This window comes from Colobus angolensis, unplaced genomic scaffold (genome assembly GCF_000951035.1).
Source record: "Colobus angolensis palliatus isolate OR3802 unplaced genomic scaffold, Cang.pa_1.0 Scaffold141, whole genome shotgun sequence".
Classification (NCBI taxonomy): Eukaryota; Metazoa; Chordata; class Mammalia; order Primates; family Cercopithecidae; genus Colobus; species Colobus angolensis.
In genome coordinates this window covers 1742297-1769178 of record NW_012114500.1, presented here as the reverse complement: position 1 = coordinate 1769178, position 26882 = coordinate 1742297, and the positions used below count along the sequence as shown (strand labels likewise).

Here is a 26882-nt window from a genome sequence, read left to right as displayed (position 1 = left end):
TATATATATATATATGTATATGTATATATGTGTATATACACACACATATATGTATGTATATGTATGTGTATATATATGTATATGTATGTGTATATATATGAAATACCACTCAGCCAAAAAAAGAATGAAATTATGGCATTCACAGCAACCTGTATGGAGTTGGAGACCATTATTCTTTTTCATACAACCAAACACCACCCGTTACCCCAACACTACTGAAATAAAAATACGAATAAGAAAAGAAATGCCTCTGAGATAATACACTGACTAAAGTGCAGAAGCCAGTAGGCCTGGAAGGGAAGCAATGGGACTTTTCCCAGTGAAATGAGTTGTTTTGGTTCTGGAGGCCAAATCAAGCTTTGCACTGGACTAAAATACTGAGGCAGAGGAAGGTCGGAGAGGTCATATTTTGGAAAGTGATTCTATTGAAAGAGATGTAATAGGGAAAGGATCAGACCAGGCTTGAAAGAAAGGAGGGGAACCAAAGTCAGAGGAAGGAGAGACAGAGGCATAGATAGAACCAGGGAGGCTATGATTGCAGCTCACACATTAGCTTCACCTTTCAGGCTCATCCAAAAACAAAATTCACCCATCAGAGCTCAGAGTAAGGTGGCCTATCAAACGCTCCCAGATATGTCTCATACTGAGAACGTGCTCTGGAAATAAACTAAGCCTATCAGTTGTCAAATCTGTTGGCCTAGAGTTGCTTTCCCATTTGAATCAGAGAGGTGACAGAGACCACATGGATGAGCTTCTTACTATCCTCTCAAACACAGGTGTACCGGCCAAGAGAACAAGGGTTTGAACACTTCTAATGCTAAAAAGCATTGTGTGCAATGAGAGGAACCCTGTTCTCATGAGAGAAAACAGAAAGTGGGTCCCTAAAGATTTAGACTTCTGCCCCTAGAAGACAGTTTGACAGTCAGACAGGCAGAATGGGTTATCAGCATAGTTTTCAGTAGGGAAACAGGGCATGCCATTCAATCGAATGATTTTCCTCAGATATGATGGCCTAGCATGTCCAAAACTTGGATTGCACTCAGGGGTAAGCCAGAATCCTGAATACAATATGTAGAATGATTTAACATTGGGGAAAAAAAGGGGGGTGGGCAGTGTGGGGAGAGTTACGTAGCGTCAGAAGTCACAGACTGCCAGTCTGCATCTGCCCAGATCCATGGACACTCTTGCTTTCTACACGTTAGACTTTCGTTGTGATCCTTTGGGAAAAACTCACAAGTTCTATTCATAGCCTTTGATCTTATATATATATATATATATATATATCGTGGCAAAATAGAAGTTATAATTAGGAAGCAGAGTTCAAGAGGTAAAGGTCAGACAACGCACTAAAATACTGCTTAATACGCACAGCACTGTGCAATAGTGCTGATACTGGAGAAATGACTATTGATTAAATCCTGGGCTTCAAATCCCTGCTAATGCCATAAAATTTAATGGATTACAAAGGGAACAGACACAACACAAGGAAAACTATGGGAAGCACAGCTTCAGCGATTTTCTTAATTAAGGCAAGTTCAGAAAATATACACTGTTTTTTCTTATTAAGCCAATCCTTTAAAGATCAGAGCAAAATGGCATCTTTATTTATACTTACCTAATGCAGCTTTCTATCCCCTCTTCTTGAGGAGAATTTACTATTCACATAAGGAATAGCCCTGGAGACCTCAGGGTCTTTCCTTTATGGCCAGCAGCATTTGGGCTTTGAAAAGTTCAAGCCAAATGTCCCCACAGGCCTCCATCACACTCCCTGCCCTGTGCTATCAATGTGTCCAACAGCAGCATTGGAGGGCCAGCTGGAGTCACCTCCAGCCTGTTGTCATTCTCTGTGATTACACAAGGCCTTAAGAAGGACAATCAAGGGCAGGTCTTGTTCTTTTTGTGCTTTGCTTAGAGAGGAGAATGATTGTAAATGGTCTTCACAACTCCTCTCAGAATACGGCAGAAGGACCATGCCACTCCGTGATGGCAGTGTGTTGAATTGCCTCCCTTGCTTTCATCCTCCACACAGCTGCCAGGGTGATCCAACTGAAACAAGCCTCAACTGTGACTTCACCTTACAAACAGACGTTCTACTGAAAAGACCACAGAGCGGTCAATGAATGCACAGCCTAGAGAACCAGGCTCAGGAAAAAGACGTATCAGGGGAGACAAGGTACAGCCAAGACCAGGCCACAGGAATGGTCTGCTTAGAACTTTGCTCTAGACACCACCACCTCTGGCAGTGCTACAGCTCACCACCATGTTCACACGCCTCCCTTCTCTCCCTCAGAACTTTAGGTCCCAGGCCACAGCATCCATCTGGCTGAGACAGGTCACACCCCTGTCCCCAACCTGCCTGATAGCTGTAGGAGGGCACATCTATCCTTATAGGAAAGAATCCCTATGGGAAAGAATATCCACTTCCATGAACAGGAAGCATATGCAGATGCCAAGCAGCCACAAACGCAAAACTCTTCAATACATCTTCATTGCCTGCAGCATAAAGTCCAAGCCTTTTAACCTGTCATAATTGTAGGGTGAGGATGCCTCCCAGTTTTCCTGAGCGGGTCCTAGTTTTCCCATATTTGCCCTAGGATAATTATTAGCAAGACTGCTTTCACTCTCCAAAGTGTCTTGGCTGGGTGTGGTGGCTCACGCCTGTAATCCCAGCACTTGGCAGGCCAAGGCCAAGGCAGGAGGATCACTTGAGGCCAGGAGTTCAGGACCAGCCTGGCCAACATGGCAAAACCCTGTCTCTATATTAAAAATCCAAAAAGAAAAAACAAAAAATAGCCAGGCATGGTGGCACAGGCTTATAGTCCCACCTGCTCAGAAGGCTGAGGCAGAAGAATTGCTTGAACCTGGGAGGCAGAGGTTGCAGTGAGCCAAGGTCAAGCCACTGCATTCTAGCCTGGGTGACAGAGAAAGACTCCATCTCAAAATAAAGAACATCTGGGTTTAGAAAAATGGTACAGGCACCCTACCTTTAACACTCTTCATGATAAGCCACCTGCCTACATTTCCAGCCTCACTCTTCATTATTCCCTAATTCAATTTTATCCACTAGCATAACAAAAATGCTTATGGTTTCTTACATTCAAAGCGTTGCTTTTACTTCCAAGTCTTTGCTCACATTTGCTCTCTGTCTGGAGTTTCCTTTACATTGTGTCCATCATTCCATTCTTTAATATCCAACTCTTCTTTGCATTAAATGGGTTGCCGAGATATATGACCCTCCCCACTCATGATCTTCTGTCCATACAAATATGGATCCTTGTGCTCATTAAGTTATATTGTGATCAGCTATTTAGAAACCTAGATGCTCCTTTACACTGTAAGTTGCTTGTGAGGTGGTGTGACATGCTTGTCTTTGATCTATCAGGACCTAGCACAGTGCCGGACACATGGAAGGTGGAGCTCCCCAAAATAACTCATGAATGAATGAACCGTACAAATTTGAAATAAGAGATGAATTGGGAAAAGACCAGAGTAGGGTAGTAAGTGGAAAGAAGAAAGAGTCAAGAAAAATTATAAATGAGAATGGCTTGAGTGGTCAGCACAGGAATTTGCTTCAAAGGTGGCTAGCAGTCCATATCCCAGGTCCCAGTCATTCCACAAATCAAACTCAGTGCTCAAAGGGGTTTGCTGATGGGTGGGAGGGAGCAGGGTAGAAGATTACTGTACCCAGTTGATTTGTTAGATTTTAGAGCAAGACTCAGCCAAGATACGAACGTACAGTAGACAGGTCCAGAGCCTAGGGAGCTAGGCAGAATGTTGGCCTCTGCAGGGGAACTAGGGTGCAATCCAGAGACAGGCCACATGCATAGGAGGATAAAAGAATCCCAAGGCCTGGGAGACTCACGCATACCCCAGTTACTCCAAAGATAACAAGCAGCCTAGAGTAAGACTACTTAATGATGTTCTGGCTGCAATGATCAAGTCTGACTTCAGGCCCTGACCCGATGAAATCTGAGGTTAAAAAGTCACAGCACTCACCATCTAGCAGGCTGGCAAAGGCAGAGACTGTCACCTACAATTAATGACAACCGCAAGCAAAGCTTTAGCTAAACAAGACCTATTTGGAGGGGGTGGGGGCATCCATATGCTTACCCTCTGAAGAATCCAATGCATACGTTTTGGTCTATTAAACTACATGTTTATCTTTCTTCAAGGCAAAAGGGAACATCTGTCACTGAGTCCTTGTACTTAATTTCCATTGTGAACACTGGGCTTCATCAGACGCTGCAGTCAAATCACAGCAGAAAGCTTGCAGGGCAGGGTAGCAAGAAAAGCCCCACAGAATTGCCTTTCACAGTTCAAAATGGGCTAGCACGTGTCCCTAGTTTGTGTCCTCTGTCCTGTACTTCATTGTCTGAGCTGTGCTCCCTTGTTGTTCATTCTGTTCTCTGTTTGGGCTTCTCTGGGAGCAAACTAGCACTTTACTCTCTTACTTGTAGCATTGGTGCTTCTTGTTGGGGAGGGACCAGAGACTGAAATGGTTAGGAGACTGCAAAAGAAACATGAAAATCTGTTGCTAGCTGATAGGTTTTAAAGTCACATCCAGCACTAGTCTCAGCTCTCCCATTTGCTAGCTACATGCTTTTGAATGAGCTTCATCCCAGAGCCTTTATGTAACTGACTCTGCATTGACACAGATTTTAGCACATGGTAAACACGTAGTAACTATTAGCTGCTTTATGAACTTGTACCCAAGGTGTATTGAGTAGTATTGGCCTCTAAGACATATAGCTAGAGGGAGAACAATCCTTCCTCTACAAAGCTTTGGACTGCATGCACCTAGGTCTGTATCATCAATACTTTTTAAAATCGAACTCCAAAGCCCAGACTCTAATACTTCCAGAGTCTGGATGATAACCAGAGAACCATGATTTCATCAGTAAGTTTGCTTTAAGCCCCTGACATTTTAATAAACTTTGTATTTTCCAGGATGTTTCTTTATTATTTTGAAGCCTAACTGAAGGAAATAGCACCTCTAAGTACCTCCCTAACTTTCAAAGCTCCCCTGTAGGAAAAATCATAAACTCTTATTCAAAAGAGATGTTGTCTGGTTGGGCAGAACCAACCTGTCTCACTGGCAAAATTCCATCTGCCCTGAACGATTTTTTTTTTTGGCCTGTAAAATTACAGATGATTAACTTGTCCTCTAATAAATACCAGCAAGAATTTCCTATAGAAAAATGTGAAAAGTTAATTTTGAACTATGTTATAATTATTACAATCACCCTCATGCAAAATACAGAAATGCATGCCATGAGCCTCAATTTCTCTACTCTAAATGAAAATGAACCAGTTTGAAGACAGTCAGACTGCAATAAGCTCATGTAGGCTGGCATATTTGGCTTCTGTCTCTGAGGCCTGCCTTCCCGCCCAGGCCATCATCTCTGACTTGCCTGTCTAGGACAGCCCAGACTCCTGGTCGTCACATGTTTCTGCTGCACATGATTCACCAGCACCTTTATGAAATCAGGGTGCTCTCCTGGGTCAGGACTCTGGAGTGTGCTGAAGTTTCTATCTAGTTCTCTGGTCCTTACTTTCTGACTTTTAAAAAAATCTTTATTATGGAAAAAAAATCTAATTACACAAAAATAGAGAACAAAGTTTAATGAGTCCCTGTTTGTCCATCACACAGCTTTCAGTTATCATCATCTAGCTGATCCAGTCTACCTCCACCTTTTCTATTTCGCTTGAAAATGTGAAAGAAAATTCCAGATTTTGTATCATTTCACTTCAATGGGTAGCTTTAGTTTTTGAACATATACAATTTGAAATATCTACCCTAGTTATGAGATGATAGGATCTTTCCATTGATGTGTTTTTGTTCAAAGTAATAAATACCACTGCTTTAATAGGCCATTATTCCATCCTGACTTTTTAAAGGTCAAATGATTCTCTGTGTTCCTGGTCATCGCATACCAACTCAAATAGGTTAAACAAACATTAATCTTCAAAAAAAAAAATCACAGAAAGAGAACCTCCCATCTGATCTACATGACATGCCCGTTGGGAAATTACTAAGCATATTTCAAACTACATAGACATCTACTCCTAAAATCCTATTAGGTAATTATTCATATAAAAATTAAGATTAACTATTAAAAAAAATTAGCCAATCATGGTGGTACATGTCTATAGTCCAGAGTACTTAGGAGCTAAGGCAGGAGGATCACTTGAGCCCAGGAATTTAAGGCTACAGTGATCCATGATCACACCACTGCGCTCTACCCTGAGCCATAGAGTGAAACTCTGCCTGGGGAAAAAAAAAAAAATTAACAATTCAGGCTCTACTGTCTTTACCTACCAAGAAGTCAGATCTCCGCATTCCTCAGTGATGCACCATTAGTCCAACTTATTCTATTTATTAATACCGGATACTTTGTAACTGACAAAGCGTAAGTCTTAATCACTAGAGAATTAAAAATACATCTTGAGACTAATATATCAATGTATCCACTTTCAGGGTCATGTCTTACATAAGCAGAATAATCCAAGCAGATCTGGCTTAAAAACTTACGAACTTAAAAACTCAGTTCCAATCAGGCAGGACCCACCGGAAGCAGCATTTGCTACGTCCTAATGTTCTAATTAACCCACGTAAAGATAGAGTTTTATACTTCAGAAGGCACTCAGCCACTCGATATTTATTTTTTTTAAATCAGTAGTGGAAGCTAAATTGTTGCTTTCTTTATCTATTTGTTTTGTATTCCCAGCACAGTAGGAGGTAAGTGTAGTTCCAAGGAGAATGGGGCAAAGCCCAGAGGCCAGCCCTCAAACTGAAGAAACACAGCAGGAAGCTATGTCTTTCCAAAGCTATGTGGTTCCGAGCCCAGTCTTATGGCATCCAGCTTTTCCATTGTGGTTTTGAAATGCTGGCGTCTCCTCCTAGGTCCTCCATGAGCTCACACTCAGAACTAAGAGTTATATTTGTCTTAGTAAATTCCTATTTTCTGACACTAACATTCTTGTTATGGCTCTTCCATCCTGGCATCCCCTCCAAGCTCCCTCTGCAGGAGGGAGGTCTGCAGGTCACCTTTTGTCCTGTCTCCTGTCTCCTGTCTCCTGTCTCCTGTGGAGTAGACATCCTTTCAGCTTCATTATCCCCCTCTGGATCCAAGCAAACCAACTTCCTAAACATTGAGGGACTTAGAGGCCTTTCCTTCCTTACCTAACGTCTACCTTTTCCCTCTAAAAGTTTCTCTTGTTGGAAACCCTTCATGGGACTAAGCCAGCTTTGCAATTTAAGATGCTGAGCTGCTCAACAGGAGAGGTCAAGTGACAACAGAGTGGAGAAATCAGGAGAGCACTTGGAGAAAGAGCCAATGGACAATCTCGTCCTTAATCCCTCCATCTTCTTATGTCCTGTGATCCTTTTTTGTCACTGCTTGGGCAGTTTCCTATTACCATTACACTGCATTTCAGCATCAGACAGCTCAGCTCTTTTCCTTTTTAGGAGAAACTAGAAGACGCTGTCCTTCTACAGCCCCTGACCCAGCAGTTCCCCTGGCCTCTGGAGCTCCAGCCTACTGCCATATCAACAAGGGTTTGCAGCTGGAAGACCCCTGAAGTTCTCTAAGGCTGTCTTTTCACTCACTACCAAAATAACTCCCCTTTCAGCAACACATATAAGTCATCCTGACAGCTCCAGGATTTGTCTAAAGAAAAGGTTTAGTGGTGACAATCAACCTGAAAAGGGAGCTGTGGGACTGGGTTTGAAACTACATTTGCATAGCAGGTCCATGGTTTAGGAGTGGATTATATGTTCCAAGTGAGTTTTTAAGATACTACATTTTTGTAAGGATATAATCCACATAATATATGACATTGTTTTAATTGTCCTTATCAAAGGATGGGTGGTTCATGAAGATTATGAAGGTAAAAGGCCCTAAATCGTCCCTTGACTACCACCATGGTTCCAGTCCTTCCTTAGAAACTGAATATACTGAGTGAAAAGTAGTTTCTTCACTTCCCCCCCATCTTATGGCATTTCCTCAGGGCTGAAGACTATAAGCCAGCTTGGGGTAATACCACCATGGAGGTGCTGCTGAGCCCGCATTGTCTGAGGCAGATGCTTAGCAAGAGAAACTCCTCACATTCACCCACAGATAGTGAAGAAACACAGGGGCTCAGACCCAGCTCCCAGATTTACTGAACCAAACTCTCAAAGGCTGAGGCTCAAGCACAAGTATCACAAGCACCCCAGGTGTTTCTGGTGCATAGCCCTGGACAAGAGGCCTGGCCTAATGAGAAAAATCAGGCAATTCGAGTGGGGCTATCTAGGATCAAGCCATATCTTTGCCAAGCATTATTCACATGGCTCAGAATAACTCATTAAACCCCGGGCACGTTTCTCATGAGTAAAATGAAGACAATAATAGTGCCTGCTCTGCTCTCCTCTAATGTCATTATAAGGAGCAAATGAAATGACAGTTGTGATATGTCTGTATCTCTTAAAGCTCTGCAGCTCTGTACAGTTGACCACTTGAGGGACCTGTACTCTCGTCATCCCAGGACCTAGAGGCCTTCCTGGTCTATGATCTCAGGAAGGCATGCGTTTCCCTTTCTCTCTGTTGGATCTCAGCTATTTCCATTGTATTAGTTCATTTTCATGTTGCTGATAAAGACATACCCAAAACTGGGAACAAAAAGAGGTTTAATTGGACTTACAGTTCCACATGGTGGGGGAGGCCTCAGAATCATGGTGGGAAGTGAAAGGCACTTCTTACATGGTGGCAGCAAAAGAAAATGAGAAAGAAACAAAAGCGGAACCCCCGATAAACCCATCAGATCTCGTGAGACTTATTTACAATCACAAAAATAGCATGGGAAAAAGTGGCCCTCCATGATCCAACTACCTACGCCAGGGTCCCTCCCACAACATGTGAGAATCCTGGGAGATACAATTCATGTTGAGATTTGGGTGGGGACATAGCCAAACCATATTGCTCTGCCCCTGGCCCCTCCAAATCTCATGTCCTCACATTTCAAAATGAATCATGCCTTCCCAGCAGTCCCCCAAAGTCTTAACTCATTTCAGCATTAACCCAAAAGTCCACAGTTCCAAGTTTTATCTGAGACAAGGCAAGTCCCTTCCACCTATGAGCCTGTAAAATCAAAAGCAAGCTAGTTACTTCCTGGATACAATGAGGGTACTGGTATTGGGTAAATACAGCAGTTCCGAATGGGAGAAATTAGCCAAAATAAAGGAGTTAGAGGGCCCATGCAAGTCCGAAATTCAGTGGGGCAAAATTTAAAGCTCCAAAATGATCTCCTTTGATTCCAGGTCTCATATCCAGGTCACAGTGATGTTAAAAGTTTCCTCTGGTCTTGGGAATCTCTGCCTTTGTGACTTTGCAGGGTACAGCCTCCTTCCTGGCTGCTTTCACGGTCTGGCATTGAGTGTCTGTGGCTTTTCCAGGAGCACGGTGAAAGCTGTTGGTGGATCTACCATTCTGAGCTCAGAGGATGGTAGCTCTCTTCTCACAGATCCACTAGGCAGTGCCCCAGTGGGGACTCTGTGTGGCAGCTCCTATGCCACATCTCCCTTCTGCACTGCCCTAGTGGACGTTCTCCATGAGGGCCCTGCCCCTGTAGCAAACTTTTGCCTGAGTATCCAGGCATTTTCATACATCTTCTGAAATCTAGGCAGAGGTTCTCAAACCTCAATTCTTGACTTCTGTGCACCTGCAGCCTCAACACCACGTGGAAGCTCTGGCTTTGTGTCATAACCTTATTCGGAGAGGCTTTGATCGCTTTTCACTTCCACCAGATATCACACTGGTCCGTTACATTGATGATATGCTGATTGGATCCAGTGAGCAAGAAGTAGCAAACACACTAGACTTATTGGTGAGACATTTGCATGCTAGAAGATGGGAAATAAATCTGACTAAAATCCAGGGACCTTCTACCTCAGTAAAAGTTCTAGGGGCCCAGTGGTGTGGGGCCTGTCGAGATACTCCTTCTAAGGTGAAGGGTAAGTTGTGCATTTGACTACTACAATCAAGAAAGAGGCACAAGGCTGAGTGGGCCTATTTGGATTTTGGAGGCAACACATTCCTCATTTGGGTGTGTTACTCAGGCCTATTTTTCAAGTGACCTGAAAGACTGCCAGTTTTGAGTGGGGTCCAGAACAGAAGAAGGCTCTGCAATGGGTCCAGGCTGCTGTGCCAGCTGCTCTGCCACTTGGGCCATAAGACCCAGCAAATCCAATGGTGCTTGAGATGTCAGTGACAGATAGGGTTGCTGTTTGGAGTCTTTGGCAGGCTTCCACAGGTGCATCACAACAGAAGCCTCTAGGATTTTGGAGCAAGGCCCTGCCATCTTCTGCAGATAACTACTCTCCTTTTGAGAGATAGCTCTTGGTTTGTTACTGGGCTTTGGTGGAAACAGAACGTTTGACTATGGGTCATCAAGTCACCATGTGACCTGAACTGCCAATCATGAACTGGGAGCTTTTTGACCCATCTAACCATAAAGTGGGTCACGCACGGCAGCATTCCATCATCAAATGGAAGTGGTATATAAGTGATCAGTCTCGGGCAGGTCCTGAAGGCACAAGTAAGTTACATAAGGAAGTGGGTCATATGCTCATGGTCTCCTCTCCTGCCACCCTGCCTTCTCTCCCCCAGCCTGCACAAATGGAATCATGGGACGTTCCCTATGATCAGTTGACAGAGGAAGAGAAGACTAGGGTCTGATTCACAGATGGTTCTGCACAATATGCAGGCACTGCCTGAAAGTGGACAGCTGCAGCACTACAGCCCCTTTCTAGGACATCCCTAAAGGACAGCGGTGAAGGGAAATCTTCCCAGTGGGCAGAACTTGGTTGTGCAATTTTTGTGGAAGGGTAAATGGCCAGATGTGTGATTATATACTGATTCATGGGCTATGACCCAATGGTTTGACTGGATGGTCAGAGACTTGGAAGAAGCATGATTGGAAAGTTGGTGACAAAGAAATTTGGACAAGAGGTATATGACTGGACCTCTCTTAGTAGCCAAAGTCTCTGAAGATACTTATATGCCATGTAAGTGCATGTCACATGCACCAACAAGTGGCCTCAGCAGAGGAGGAGTTTAATAATCAAGTGCATAGGATGACCTGCTCTGTGGACACCACTCAGCCTCTTTCCCCTGTCATCACCCAGTGGGCCCATGAACAAAGTGGCCATGGTGGCAGGGAGGGAGGTTACACATGGACTCAGCAACATGGACGTCCGCTCACAAAGGCTGACCTGGCTACAGTCACTGCTGAGTGCCCAATTTGCCAGCAGCAGAGACAAACACTGAGCCCTCAACATAGCACCATTCCTTGGGGTGATCAGCCAGCTACTTGGTGGCAGGTTGATTATGTTAGACCTCTTCCATCATGGAAAGGGCAGAGGTTTGTCCTCACTGGAGTAGACACTTACTCTGGATATGGGTTTGCCTATCCTGCATGCAGTGCTTCTGCCAAGACTACCGTCTGTGGACTCATGGAATGCCTTATTCACCGTCATGGTATTCCACACAGCAGTGCCTCTGACCAAGGCACTCACTCTGTGGCTAAAGAAGTGTGGCAGTGGACTCATGCTCATGGAATTCACTGCTCTTACCATGTTCCCCATCATTCTGAAGCAGCTGGATTCATAGAACAGTGGAATGGCCTTTTGAAGTCACAATTACAATGCCTACTAGGTGACAATACTTTACAGGGCTGGGGCAAAGTTCTCCAGAAGGTCATGCATGCTCTGAATCACCATCCAGTTTATGGTACTGTTTCTTCCATTGCCAAGATTCACAGGTCCAGAAATCAAGGGGTGGAAGTGGAAGCAGCACCACTCACTATCACCCCTAGTAATCACCTAGCAAAATTTTTGATTCCTGCTCCTGTGATCTTACATTCTGCTGGCCGAGAGGTCTTAGTTCCAGAGGGAGGAACGCTGCCACCAGGAGACACAACAACGATTCCACTAAATTGAAAGTTAAGATTGCCACCTGGACACTTTGGGCCCCTCCTACCTTTAAGTCAACAGGCTAAGAAGGGAGTTACAGTGTTGGCTGGGGTGAGTGACCCAGACTGTCAAGATGAAATCAGTCTACTCCACAACAGAGGTAAGGAAAAGTATGCATGGAGTACACGGGATCCATTAGGGAGTCCCTTAGTATTACTATCCCCTGAGATTAAGGTCAATGGGAACCTACAACAACCTTATTCAGGCAGGACTATAAATGGCCCAGATCTCTCAGGAATGAAGGTTTGGGTCACTCCACCAGGACAAAAACCACAACCTGCTGAGGTGCTTACTGAAGGCAAAGGGAATACAGAATGGGTAGTAGAAGAAGGTAGTTATCAATACCAGCTATGACCATGTGGCCAGCTGCAGAAATGAAGACTGTAATTGTCATGACTATTTCCCCCTTCTTTTGCTAAAAACATGTTTGTGCATGTATATATACACTTGTACTAAGAAAAAAAATCTTCATTTTATTTCCTATTCTTTTATCATGTGACATAAGATTTATTAATTTCAATCAGCATGTAAGTATTGTTGACTTTATGTAATGGTATTTGGGTTGGGGATTGGTGTGTTTCCAGTTGTACAAAGGATAGCTGTATTATATTAGGAATAATTATGACCTTATTATTGTCTTTATTTGAAGTTTATGTATGACCTCAGGAGATGCGTATAGGTTCAAGTCAACAAGGGGTGGACTTGTAATGGTCAACTTGATTGGATTGAAGGATATAAAGTACTGATCCTGTGTGTGTCCGTGAGGGTGTTGCCAAAGGAGATTAACATTTGAGTCAGTGAGCTGGGAAAGGCAGATCCACCCTTAATCTGGTGAGCACAATCTAATCAGCTGCCAGCAAATATAAAGCAGGCAGAAAAACATGAAAAGGAGAGACAGACCTAGCCTCCCAGCCTACATCTTCTCCTGTGCTAGATCCTTCCTGCCCTCAAATGTCAGACTCCAAATTCTTCAGTTTTGGGACTTGGACTGGCTCTCCTTGCTCCTCAGCTTACAGATAGCCTATTGTGGGACCTTGTGATCCTGTGAGTTAATACTTAATAAACTACCTTGTGTGTGTGTGTGTGTGTGTGTGTGTGTATCTCCTATTAGTTCTGTCCCTCTAGAAAACCCTGACTAATACATCCATTGCAAGGAAAAGACATTCAATTGACCTCAAAAGATGAGTTTGTTTGTAAGCACAGATGTGGAGCAGAGCAGAACTAGAACTGGACCCGGAACCAGGAACCCATCAGAAACTAAGGCAATTCTAGTGATCATCAATTGTCTCTAGTACTTTCCTCTTGGTGATATAGTCTCTGGCAGGAAGTCTTTGCCAGCTCCTGCTTGTCCTCTCTTCATAACCCCACATGGACCCTCATCAACCTCATGGAGCTAACTCTACCTCTAAGAGCCTCTCTGCATACTTCCAGCTTCAGCTACAGTCACCGACTATCTAATATTCTCAATATTTTCCATTTCAAACACCTGAAAGAAGAAATACAACTGGTATGGCAACCTCTATCTAATGTCAAGTCAATAATCTAATAAGTCACTAGCCAGTCGTGCATCAAGTGCTCATCTCTGTCCAAATAATAGTTACAAAGTAGGCGGGGATGGGAGGAAAACAGAATGGCCCTGGCAGCACAGGAAAGTCTGCTCAGCAATGGCTACGCACAGATCTGTTTCACTGAGGAAGGACGGAGGGCCGGCAGCTTCCATGATTGACATCTCTAATGTAATGCCTTAGTTCTTTTGCCCTCAGGTACAAAGCAATGAGACAAAATGTTCATTTTGGCTGTAATAAAATAATAAGATTACTTTCCTAGAGTGTGAGGTTATAAAAGATTATAAACTATACCCAGGTCAGCAATTTCAGCCACAGTTAGAGCCCAGCTTTGAATTGCCTGGGCTTATTTAGAGTTCTTGAGCTCGAGATATCAATATTCAGTCACTTCTGCTGCCTCTTGTGCCTCCTGGAACCCAATGCTCCGTTGCTGGTTCCTTTGTTTACCCCTGCCATCTGTACTTCCCAAATGCAAGGAAAATCCTTCCTAAACTTCCCAAGCTGTTGGGGATTGTTAGTCATGATCCACAAAGCTCACTCAAGGATAAATACTGAATTCAAGTTTTCCTGGTTGTCTAAAGAATGTGCTTCTCGTGGTGGCTCATGCCTGTAATCCTAGCTCTTTGGGAGGCCACAGCAGGAGGACCACTTGAGGTCAGGAGTTCTAAACCAGCCTGGCCAACATGATGAAACCCTGCCTCTAGTAAAAATACAAAAAAATTAGCCAGGCGTGGTGGCGGGCACCTGTAATCCCAGCTACTTGGGAGGCTGAGACAGGAGAATTGCTTGAACCCAGGAGGCAGAGGTTGCAGTGAGCCAAGATCATGCCACTGCCCTCCAGCCTGTGGGACAGAGTGAGATTCAGTCTCAAGAAAAAAAAAAAAAGTGTTTCCACAATCTCCCGTTTCTGCAAGTAACCTTCCCTTTCCCAGGCTTGGAAATAACTAAAGGCTCAGGTAACAATCCCAATATAATGCTATTTTCCCAGGACACAGTGAACCCTCATCAGTATTATACTGAAAAAAAAGAAAAAAGAAAAAGCCTTTATCCATCATACTTTCACCTCCAGCTTGCCTCCTGTCCCCAAAACCCCAGTCTCCTGCAAGCTACTGTGGACTCCTGTTTGTTGGTCTATTGTCCCAACTATTGCTATTCTTTACTCTGCCACATGGTGGCACTGTTCTCCGACAGCTTCTCCCCTATACCTGGTTTAAAAGATGATGATGTCAGGGTTGTGAGAGTTTCTCCCTCAGTCTGGTGTTGGAATGAATATTGCTCTGTATCAAACTTCCAAATGCAGGTTTTTCTCTCTGTTTTTATGGCCCTTCTTTTAAGGATCTGGATAAAGGAATGTCTGAGCCTCATCTGCCTTCACTGAACTTAAAAGAGCACCCTCTCCCTCTGAACGTGAACCAGGACCTAAAGACAGGATCCAGGCTCCCTGACTCTCCTAACTTAAATTCAGTTCCCTGACTCCTGCGGAAGATGTACAAGCCGATATCCTCAGGTGCATCCTTTAGTCACAGTTCAAACTAAAAACTACATCCAACTAAAAGGCTTCTGCACAGCAAAGAAACAACAGTGTGAAGATACAATCTACTGGTTGTGGGAAAATATTTGCAAGCCATACATCTGAAAAGGGATTAGTATTCAAAATGTATCGGAAATTCGAACAGCTCAATAGCAAAAAACAAAAAAAATTTTTTAAATGGGCAAGGGACTGTAATAGACATTTCTCAAAAGAAGACATACAAATGGCCAACAAATATATTTAAAAATACTCAACATCACTAATCATTAGGAAAATGCAAACTAAAACCACAATGAGAAATCACCTCATACCTGTCAGAATTGCTATTATCAAAACAGGCAAAAGGTAACAAGTGCTGCTGAGAATGTGGAAAAAAGGGAACCACTGTATATACTGTTAGTGGGAATGTAAACAGCCCTTATGGAAAAATGTATGGAAGTTCCTCAAAAAACGAAAATTAGAATTACCAGGTGATCCAACAATCCCACTTCTGAGTATTTACCCAAAATTGAAGTCAGTTTTTTGAAGAGGTCTCTGCACTCTCAAGTTCATTGCAACACTATTTACAATAGCCAAGTTATAGAATTAACCTACGTGTCCAACAAACAGGTGAATAGATAAAGCAGATGTGGTAAATACACAATGGAATACTATTTAGCCTTGTAAAAGAATGAAATTCTGTCATTTTCAAAATATGGACGTAATTAGTGAAATAAGTCAGGCAGAGAAAAACAAAAAAAATTGCATGTTCTCATTCATATGGGGAATCTAAAACACTCAAATTCAAAGAAGCCGAGAGTAGAATGGTGATCACAAAGGCGCGGGGTGTGGGGGCTGAAGCGCGAGTGTGAATGGGGAGATGATAGCCAAAGGGTGCAAAATCTCAGACAGGAGTAATAAGTTTGGTTTGGTTTTTATTTTAATCTGATGCATAGTGTGGTGGATATAGTTAATAAGAGTGTATTACACATTTCAAAATTGCTGAGAGACTAAATTTCAAAGGCTTTTACCGCACACACAAAAAATTGCAGCAATAGATACACTAATTGATGTGATTTAATTATTTCACATTGAATTCAAAAATCATAATATCATGTTGTACCCCATAAATATATACAATTACAAATTGTCCATTTACAATTTTTAACAAAGTCATTTGTGCCATTTTCCCCAGGAGGCTCCCCGCTGGTGACCGCTGGGATGTCCTCCCTCCAGCCCTTCACCACACTCAAGATCTCCCTCCACCCTCTCTTCGAGCATATAGGGAGAAAAGCTAGGTTTGGCTTCAGACCTGAAGCTACATTCTGGTTCCACCCTTACTGGTCACTGGCCAAATTCTCCTTGCTAACTCAGTTTCCTTAGCTACAAAATGAGGATAACATTAGTAAACTCTAGCGTTAAATGAGGTATCATATGTAAAGCCCCTGACATAGTACTTGGTATATAGTAGATGCTCAAAAAATGCTAGCTCCCTTTTCTTGTCTCCTTTATTCAAGCCTGGCTCCTACATTCTAAAATCTCTGTTTGTCCAGGCTCCAGGGCCCCTCAGTCTAATCCACTTTCCATATATAGCTCTATTTGTTTACTTATCTAAATAGCAATTACCCATATCATACACAGAAGATAAAGGTTTGACTACAGGATTATGAGAAAATGCAAACTTGTATTTTTTAGGATACAGTTTTAAATGATAAGACTTATTATTATCCAAAATAATACTGGCTTCAACCAGATTACAGTTTTTTCTCTCACAAACTGGAATCAGGTGGTAGTAGCTCTGCATGCGGGAACCCAGGCCCCTTTTATGTTGTCACTTGTCTATCCTAGAGTATTGTACTTATCTCTATAGTCCAAGACGCCTGCTCCCGTATCTGCATTGCAGCCATCGGAGAAAGGGACAAGCACAGGAGAAGGACAAGCCACCTCCCCCTCTTAAGACACACAAGAGTTGCACAGGTCTCACTTCCTTCATATTTAGAACTCAGTTACACTCAGCTCCAAGGAGGCTAAGAGGTCAAGGAGGCTGCTATGTGTCAGCTGAAAAGCCTATTACTATGGAGGAATGGGAGAAAACTGGCAGTTTCTGCCACAGAGCTAATTAAGACTTTTTCTCCACCAAAACAAATAGCAAAGCCAGGATAATCCATGGAAGCCAAAAAGTATCCAAGCTGCAAGTAATGACCCATTTGTTTCAAACAAATCCATAAAGAAAATTTAACATCAGCCCCAAACACATACATACACGACAAAGACTTTCAGCTAAATCAAGGGAATGTGGCCATATAAGAAAACATTAAACATTTTATCCTATAAAATCACCAATCCTTAGAACTGGTGGGAATCTTAAAAGAGATTTAGTGCAAACTTCTACTCTATGCAAGAATTCCCTCTCCAGTAATCTTGACTAAAGCTATCACCAAACATTTTCAGGCGATGACTTGAAGGTCCTTCGTTGCTGGGAGTTGTGGGCAAAGGCAGAAAGAGGGAACCAACAGGAGACAAGGTTCACAGCCTGCACTTGGGATGCAAAGCCATGGGCAAGGCAAGGTGTAAAAGCCTCAATTCCAGGATCAGCCAAAAGTACGAAACACTGAGCGGGGCAAGGGATTTTCATTGGTTCAGGTCCAGAGGTAAGTGTGCAAAAAGGATATATCTTTCCTGCAAGAAGGATATATCTTTCCTATGTTTTGGAAGCCCCAAAATATACAATTTTGCCACAGGTGTTTATGACTTTAAAAAGTAGCTCTGATAGGCTGGGTGCGGCGGCTCATGCCTGTAATCCCAGCACTTTGAGAGGCCGAGGCTGGCGGATCACGAGATCAGAAGATCGAGACCATCTTGGCTAACACGGTGAAGAAACCCCGTCTCTACTAAAAATACAAAAAATTAGCCGGGCGAGGTGGCGGGCGCCTGTAGTCCCAGCTACTCGGGAAGCTGAGGCAGGAGCATGGCGTGAACCCGGGAGGCAGAACTTGCCGTGAGCCGAGATCTCACCACTGCACTCCAGCCTGGGCTGCAGAGCAAGACTCCGTCTCAAAAAAAAAAAAAAGAAAAGAAAAAGTTGCTCTGATAATACTGAATTCAAAGGGCCTATAAGACATTTGGGTGGAGATTTCAAGTAAACACCTAGAAACATCTATCTGGGACTCAGGCCTAGAGGTAAGTTTGCAAAAAGGATGTATCTTTCCTGCAAGAAAGCTATATCTTTCCTATGTTTTGGAAGCCCCAAAATATACAATTTTGCCACAGGTGTCAAAACTGGTTATATTTAATTAGCTGTGCAAAGATTAGGCTTGAAATAGAGTTCGAAGAGCAAAAAGATATAGAAGCAGGAGAAACCGAGAAATAATCTTGCTTTTAGAGAATGGAAAGTAAACAAAAGAAGAAAGAGGAAGAACTGTTTTTAAAATAAATAAACAGAAGAAAGGAAGGAGAGACAGAGAAAGAAGGAAGAAAAACAGGTGGCTTTCGTATGAAGTCCATGGAGACTAAATTTTAATAGTCATTCTAAAACTTAGCAGCTGGGTCTGCTTTCTAGGGCATCATTTTGGGGTGGCATTTGTTCTGCATGACGCTGTGGATAAAAACTGGAAGGAGCACCTAGCTCAGAAGGATTCCACGTCCCTTTGCTTTGATGAAATTTCCCATCCTCCAAATCACAGGCTGGTTCCTACCCAATTAAATTAATTACAGTGCCTCGAGGCTTTACCACAATTATTGAAGCTCAGATGGGCTCATGACCCAAGGCAGGCCAGTATCAGTCTCTCCCTGAGGTCTTTTATAAAACTGGAACTAGAATAGGGAAGCTTTTCTCCTCATGCTCTGTGTTCTAAGAATGTGGCCCTGAAACAACCAGTGGACACATGGACACATCCCCTGCCCATGTATAAGCCTGAGCCAATAAAACCAAATAGCAAATAGCAAAGCAGAGAGGTACAGACAAAAGTGGAGTTAAGAGTCCTCAGTGAAGGCGCTGTTTGATATCGGCGAAGGGTGTACATTCCCACAGGAGCCCTCCTTATGGGGCCAGGTATTCCCCAGGTGCCAGCCCAGTAAGGTTTCCCGAGGTCAAGCTTCGACCTACATTTGGACCACACAAGAAGTCATTTTTAGTAGTAGCTGAAGGATCTGTCCCATGTTTTAGAGGGGAGACAGTTAAGAGAAGAAGGATCCCCTCCCTGAAGCTGATTAAATGAGTGAATAGGAGTTACCAGCAGGATACATAAGTGCTCAGGAAAATGGAATGTCACTAAGATCACTGGCAGTGGAGGCAGCCGTCTGGTAATGAAGCAAGAAAACAGGATATGGAAAAAGGCAGTAGCCTGGGGTAACCCAACTTGAGATGGCAAGAGGGGACGTACAGAAAAATGACACAACTGTGTTATTTGAGGTGGCAGGCTTATAAAAACATATAAGTGATTTTAAACATTTATATGTTTTTAAAACATTAAAAACATTAAAAATGTTTTAAACATAGGCATAAAATGCTTATAAAAACATAGAAATGATTTTATTTAGTCATGTAAATGTCATATTATATGACAGAATAAAACAGAATTTATATGACAGAATAAAAATGTATGAAACATAAAATAACTCCCTGGAAATTTCCAAAGATGTTGGGAAAGAAAATTCAGTGAAACACTAGAATTCCTACAGGCAAGCATAATAATTCAAATATAAAAGGTTATTGTTGCGATTATAGCTTGGCAAGGGTTAGGATACACAGATAACAAGGAAAATGTCTCCGAGAGTTGGTGTAAGTGAGGTCTCATACTCTAGACAGAAAGACAAAGATGAAGATCAAGAAAATGTCATTGGATGGAATGACCTCTTTTATTAGTGACCTTCAAAAGAATTGTTGAAGTAAAATGTTGGGGCAGAAAACAAATGTCTTGACCTGGGCTTAAGACTTACACATCAGAGAGGGTGTTTTAAGAAGCTAATGAGGCCAGACACAGTGGCTCATGCCTGTAATCCCAACACTTTGGAAGGCCGAGGCGGGTGGATGATCTGGGGTTAGGAGTTCGAGACCAGCCTGACCAACATGGTAAAACCCTGTCTCTACTAAAAATACAAAATTAGCCAGCCATAGTGGCACATCCCTGTAATCCCAGCTACTTGGGAGGCTGAGGCAGGAAAATTGCTTGAACTCAGGAGGCAGAGGTTGCAGTGAGCTCAGATTGTGCCATTGCACTGCAGCCTGGGCAGCCCTCAGAAAAAAAGGGAAAAAGAAAAAGAAAAGAAAAGAAAGAGAGAGAGAGAAGGAAGGAAGGAAAGAAAGAAAGAAAGAAAGAAAGAAAGAAAAAGAAAGAAAGAGGAAAGGAGAGGAGAGGAGAGGAAAGGAAGAAAAGAAAAGAAAAGAAAAGAAAAGAAAAGAAAAAAGAAAAGCAAATGAGGTGACTTCTGGTAAATCACTTAGCCCAGAGCAGAGACAGGATGGCAGGAGCAAGGGACAAGTGGGGACAGAGGGAGAGTTGACAGAGGTAAACCAGGCAATAGGCTCCTCCACTTGGTGCCACAGGAGGAGCGTGTTAGGAAAGAAGTGGGGAAAGAAGAAATCCGTCTGTGTCTCTGGTCAAGTGATCTTCATGAGTGGATGCTCACACTGCCATACAACACCCACATTGAAACAAAGTGTGAGGCAGAGAGAGGGCATCTTTTGTTCCCACCTTCCCCCTAGAAAGAACACACACATACAGAATTCCCCAGAAGGCTCAGATAGCTTTGTTCTCAGAGATACCAGTAATAAAATACTACATGTGGGAGAATTATAAAGTTGAGCAATGGTCACTAGCTAAATGGATAAACAAAATGTATCATATGCATACAATGAAATATTATTCTGCCTTAAAAAGGAGGTAAGTTTTTTGATACATGTTACAACATGGAGGAACTTTGAAGACATGCTAAGTGAAATATGCCAAACACAAAAGGACAAATATTGTATGGTTCCACTTACATGAGGTAGCTAGAATAGGCAAATAAATAGAGACAGAAATAAAATTGGACATTACCAGGGGCTACATGGAAAATAGGGGAATTACTCCTTAATGGTTATAGAGTTTCTGTTTCAGTTGATGAAAAAGTTTTGGACATAGTGGTGATGATTGTAGAACATTGTAAAGGTAATTAGCCCCACTGAAATGTACACTTAAAAATGATTAGAATGAAAAATATTATTTTATATATGTTTAACACGATAAAATTATTTTAGGCCAGGCACAGTGGCTCACGCCTGTAATCCCAGCACTTTGGGAGGCCTAGGTGGGTCGATCACGAGGTCAGGAGTTCAAGGCCAACCTGGCAACATGGTGAAACCTCGTCTCTACTAAAAATACAAAAATTAGCCAGGTGTGGTGGCAGGCACCTGTAATCCTAGCTACTCAGGAGGCTGAAGCAAGAGAATCACTTGAACCCAGGAGGCGGAGGTTGCAGTGAGCTGAGATTGCGCCATTGCACTCCAGCCTGGGTGACACAGCAAGACTCTGTCTCAAAAAAAATATATATGTATATAATATATAAAAATATATAATATATATGAATTACATATGTAATATATAATTTGGTATATATTATATTTATATATAAAATATATATAAATGTATATTTTTTTAAGTTGGACATTGGATGTTGAGCCTCTAATTAACTAGTTTATCTCACTGCAGCATGAAAGAGCAAATGCATCAATAGCCAGATTTTCAGGAAGTCCCTGATTGGCATTGGATAGGCCAGCTCAGAGAACTTCTTTCTCTCTAAACACTACCCTTTCTCCTTTCATCTGGCTCCACGGGCCTTTTAAACTTTCTGTTTCTTCTCAGAATTCTCTAGTGTCCTTCAATTTCAAAGCTACTATGTTTTTCCTTGACATAACTTCTAAGCCCACTCTTGCAAAGGTGTTTAGCCTCTGGCATGACTTATGAAAACACAATCAATCTCACCTACCACAATTTCCAGTGCTTCATAATAGGATGAAGGTGTCCCAAAGTAGAGTAGTGATTACAGTTTCTCCCTAAATAGCTTAATAATTATTATAACACATAGCCCATCCCATACTGCAAAAATTAACTGTCCTGGAAAAATGAACTTGCATTGGTTTTTCTTACACTATCATGGCTTACCTGATAGCATCATTCTTACATGATTTTGCTGGTATTTATCCTTTTCTTCACCTTCAGTTATGTTGTAATGATCTCTTTCACCAGCTGCACTGACAGAAACCATTTCTCTTGTTTAACTCCTGAATGATTCATGTGGGGGTTGGGGAGTAAGATGGCAAAAAGAATAGGAAAGGCAAATGGTATATATATGCTTCCAAAATAAAATGGAAGGATACAATATGAAAGTAAAAAGACATGGGTTAATAATGGAGAAGAAATGAGATATTTTTTAATGGTGAGTTAAGATGGCGTTGGAGAGATTGGCTGAAGATAAATAGAAATATCAAGGTGGAAAAGAAGTCAAGAAGATCAGGTAGCATGGTCTCAATCATCTGTAAGCCAGACACTCTGGATATCACTGTTCAGCAAACTATGAATCCAAATTTCTCCATCTTGCCAGCAAAAAGAATCATTTGTCCTTTATTAATATTAATTCAGCATTTCTATGGGGTTTGTTTGTTTTGTTTTGTTTTAAAGTCAGGGTCTCACTCTGTCACTCAGGCTGGAGTACAGTGACTTGATCACAGTTCACTGCAGTCTTGAGCTCCTGGGCTCAAGTGATCCTCCTGCTTCAGCCTCCTGAGGCTAAAGACTACAGGCTTCAAGCTGGGACTATAGGCACACATCAGCACACCTAGGTAGAGACGGAGTCTCACCGTGTTGCCCAGGCTGATCTTGAACTCTTGGCTTCAAGTGAGTCTCCTGCCTTGGTCTCCCAAAGAGCTGGGACTACAGAAATGAGCCACCACACCTGGCCTAATTGAGCATTTATACGTAACATGCTAGTAAGATGGAAAGAGAAAAAATATATTTGGCAAAGTCTGGCTCCTGAAGATCTCAATGGCTAGAAAAGGGAGGAAGAGTAAAGAAATAACTTCTATGCCACCTAATAAGTGCAATAATAAATATATATATATATATGCTGTTATATGAACATAAGAAAGGGAATACCTACCTCTGCTTGAAGGAGTCAGGAAAGGCTTTACACAGAGGTGACACTGGCTTTGCACTGAAGTATGAGGAGGTGTTTGCTAGGTAGAAAAGGAGTTCAGGACATGGTAAACAGAAAGAAGAATGTTAATCAGGGCAAATAATTGAAAGTTTAGTGTGTCAAAACAAGACTAGCAAAATGATTAGTGAAGCAAAATCATAGGTTTATGCAATGCTTCGGAAGGCAATTGTTATGCTAGGAAAGCCAGAAACAGACTATGAAAGATTTGCAGGTTAAACTGATATGCTGGGATAAACTTGTGAATGGATGTCAAAGAGCCAGCAAAGTTGTAAGTATAATCAGGTCGATTTTTAGATAACTCTGGTAGCAACATGGAGTGTGATTCAGGGTGTTGAGAGAAAGGCGGGACATTATCACAACAGTATAGGAGAAGTGAGGAGAAAAGCCCCAAGGGTAACTAGGAGGATAGCATCTTAGAAGACTGGTAGTTTGACTTAAAAAGCACACACTAGCAGATTGGGAGAGAAAAAAAAAAAAAAAAAACAAGACCCATCGTTACTGTCTTCAAGAGACCCATCTCACACTTACTGATACCCACAGGCTGAAAGTAAAGGATTCACTGTTGTTGGTTTAAAGTCTGTTTTATCTGATATAAGAATAGTGACCTCTGCTCTTTTTTGTTTTCCATTTAGCATAGAGGTTACTGTTCTTGTATCAGATAAAACAGACTTTAAAGCACCAACAGAAAAAGGACAAAGGAGAACATTACGTACTGATAAAGATTCAATTCAACAAGATTTAATCATCCTAAATATATATGTACTAAACACTGGAGAACACAAATTCATTTCAAAAAATGCTTGTAGACCTACAAAAAGACTTAGTCACACAATAATAGTGGAAGACTTCAACACCCCACTGACAACGTCAGACAGTTCACTGAGCAAGAAAACTAACAAAGAAAATTTTCACTTAAACTCAACACTTGACCAACTGGACCTAATACACGTCTGCTGAATACACTACCCATCAATCACAAATTACACATTATTCTCATTGGCACACAGAACATACTCTAAGATAGACCACATGCTTAGCCATAAAACAAGTCCCAATAAATTTAAAAAAATTGAAAAGATGCCAGTCATACTCTCAAATCACAGTGTAATAAAGACAAAAACCAATACAGATCTCTCAAAACCACACAATTACATGGGAATTAAACAGCTTGCCCCTGAATGACTTTTGGGTAAACAATGAAATCAAGGCAGAAAAAATATTATTTGAAATAAATGAAAACATAGACACAACATACTAAAATCTATGGTATGCAGCAAAAGCAGTGTTAAGAGGAAAGTTTATAGTGCTAAACACCCACCTCAAAAAGCTAGAAAGATCTCAAATCAACAATCTAACATCACACCTACAAGAACTAGAAAAGCAAGAGCAAACTAACCCTAAAGCTAAAAGAAGAAAATAAATAACTAAAATTGGAGCAAAACTGAATGAAATTGGCACACTAAAATCCATACAAAAAAACAACAAAACTAAAAATTTGTTCCTTAAAAGGATAAACAAGATTGATAGAACACTAGCTAAATTAACATAAAAGAGAAAATCCAACAAAGCACAATCAGAAATTACAAAGGTGACATTACAACTGATCCTACAGAAATACAAAGGATCCTCAGAGACTATTATAAACATCTCTACTCATACAAACTAGAAATCTAAAGGAAATGTGTAAATTCCAGGAAACACACAATCTCCCAGGATTGAATCAGGAAGAAATTGAAACCCTGAACAGACCAATAATGAGTTCTGAAATTGAATAAGTAATAAAAAAACTACCAACCAAAAAATGCTCTAGACCAGATGGATTCACAGCCAAATTCTACCGGGTGTACAAAGAAGAACTGGTACCAATTCTACTGAAACCATTCCCAAAAATCAAGAAAGGAGGACTCCTACCTAACTCATTCTGTGAAGCCAGCATCACTCTGGTACTAAACTGGCAAATACAAAACAAAAAAAGGAAACTACAGACCAATATCCCTAATGAAAACAGATGCAAAAATCCTCAACAAATATGAGCAAACCAAATCCAGCGGCGAGTCAAAATGTTAATTCAGCATGATCAAGTAGGCTTCATTCCTGTGATAAAAGGTTGGTTCAACATATACAAATTAATAAATGTGATTTACCACATAAACAGAATTAAAAACAAAACCATATTATCATCTCAATAGATGAGGAAAAAGCTTTTGATAAAATCCAACGTCCCTTCATGATAAAAATCCTCAAGAATCTTGAATCAAAGGGGCATACCATAAAATAGTAAAAGTCATCTATGACAAACCCACAGCCAACATTTTACCAAATGGGCAAAAACTAGAAGCATTCCCCTTGAGAACTAAAACAAGACAAGGATGCCCATTCCTACCACTCCTAGTCCACATAGTAGTGGAAGTGTTAGCCACAGTAATTGGGCAATAATAATAATAACAACAACAACAACAATAATAATAATAAAAGGCAAGCAAATAGGAAAAGCAAAAGTGAAACTATCTCTCTTTGTGGCAGAGAGAGATACCTAGAAAACTCTAAGGACTCCACCAAAAGGCTCCGGGAAATGATAAACACTTTGGTAAAGTTTCAGGACACAAAATCAGTATATGAAAATCAGCTGTATTTCTATACACCACTAACACTCAAGCTGACAGCCAAATCAGGAACACAATCTTATTTACAATAGCCACACACACAAACAAAAAAATGCTTAGGAATATATCTAATCAGGGAGGTGAAAGATCTCAACAAGGAAAACTATAAAACACTGTTGAAACAGATGACACAAACTGGAAAAATATTCCATGCTTATAGATGGGAAGAATCAATATCATTAAAATGGCCATATTTCCCATTCCATTTTTACTGCAATCTCACCAACATCTGTTTTTTGTTTTTTTTTATTTAGTAATTTTTTAAGTAATAGCCATTTTGACTGGCATGTGATGGTATCTCGTTATGGTTTTTTTTCATGTGCTTTTGGCTTCTCAAAAGAAGACATACAAGCTACTAACAAACATATGAAAAAATGTTTAACATCACTAATCAGAGAAATGCAAATCAAAACCACCTTACTAGGTCAGCATAAGTAAGAGAATTAGTTGTTTATCTTAAGTGAATTAATGCAGGAAAAGAAAACTACATACCACACGTTCTCATTTAGTGGGAGCGAAACATTGGGTAGTCATGGACATAAATATGGTAACAATAGAAAGTGGGGACTGCTGGAGGGAGAGGGGCAAGGGTTGAAAAACTAACTATTGAGTAATATGCTCAGTACCTGGGTGATAGGATTATTCATACTCAAACTTCAGCATCACACGATATACCCAGGTAACAAAGCTGTACCTGTACCTCCTGAATCTAAAATAAAAGTTGGAAAAAAGTTACTATAAAAAAGTTATTTACAAAGTTACTATAACATTAAATTTTAAGTAAAGAAGGTGAAAGTTTGGACAGAACTTGAAAAGAGAAAACTCTTCTCTGACGGAAGACTAAATTCAACTCAGGTCATGATGTGTTTGAGAGGATGATGTATTCATTAGACAGTTAAAAGGGGATATCATTAGACACAAATAACCTTAATAAATTCAAA

At 41.4% G+C, this 26882-nt stretch overlaps 1 long non-coding RNA gene across 1 annotated transcript in view; it reads right to left on the bottom strand.

Moving 5' to 3' along the window:
• Nucleotides 1-22366, bottom strand: part of LOC105506907 — a 35001-nt gene extending 12635 nt beyond the window's left edge. The window contains exons 1-2 of the long non-coding RNA XR_001001008.1: nt 22228-22366; nt 14494-14498 (exon numbers count right to left, since the gene is read on the bottom strand). This is a non-coding gene — a long non-coding RNA (uncharacterized LOC105506907). The remainder of the gene's footprint in view (nt 1-14493; nt 14499-22227) is intronic.
• Nucleotides 22367-26882: the final 4516 nt, after the last annotated feature.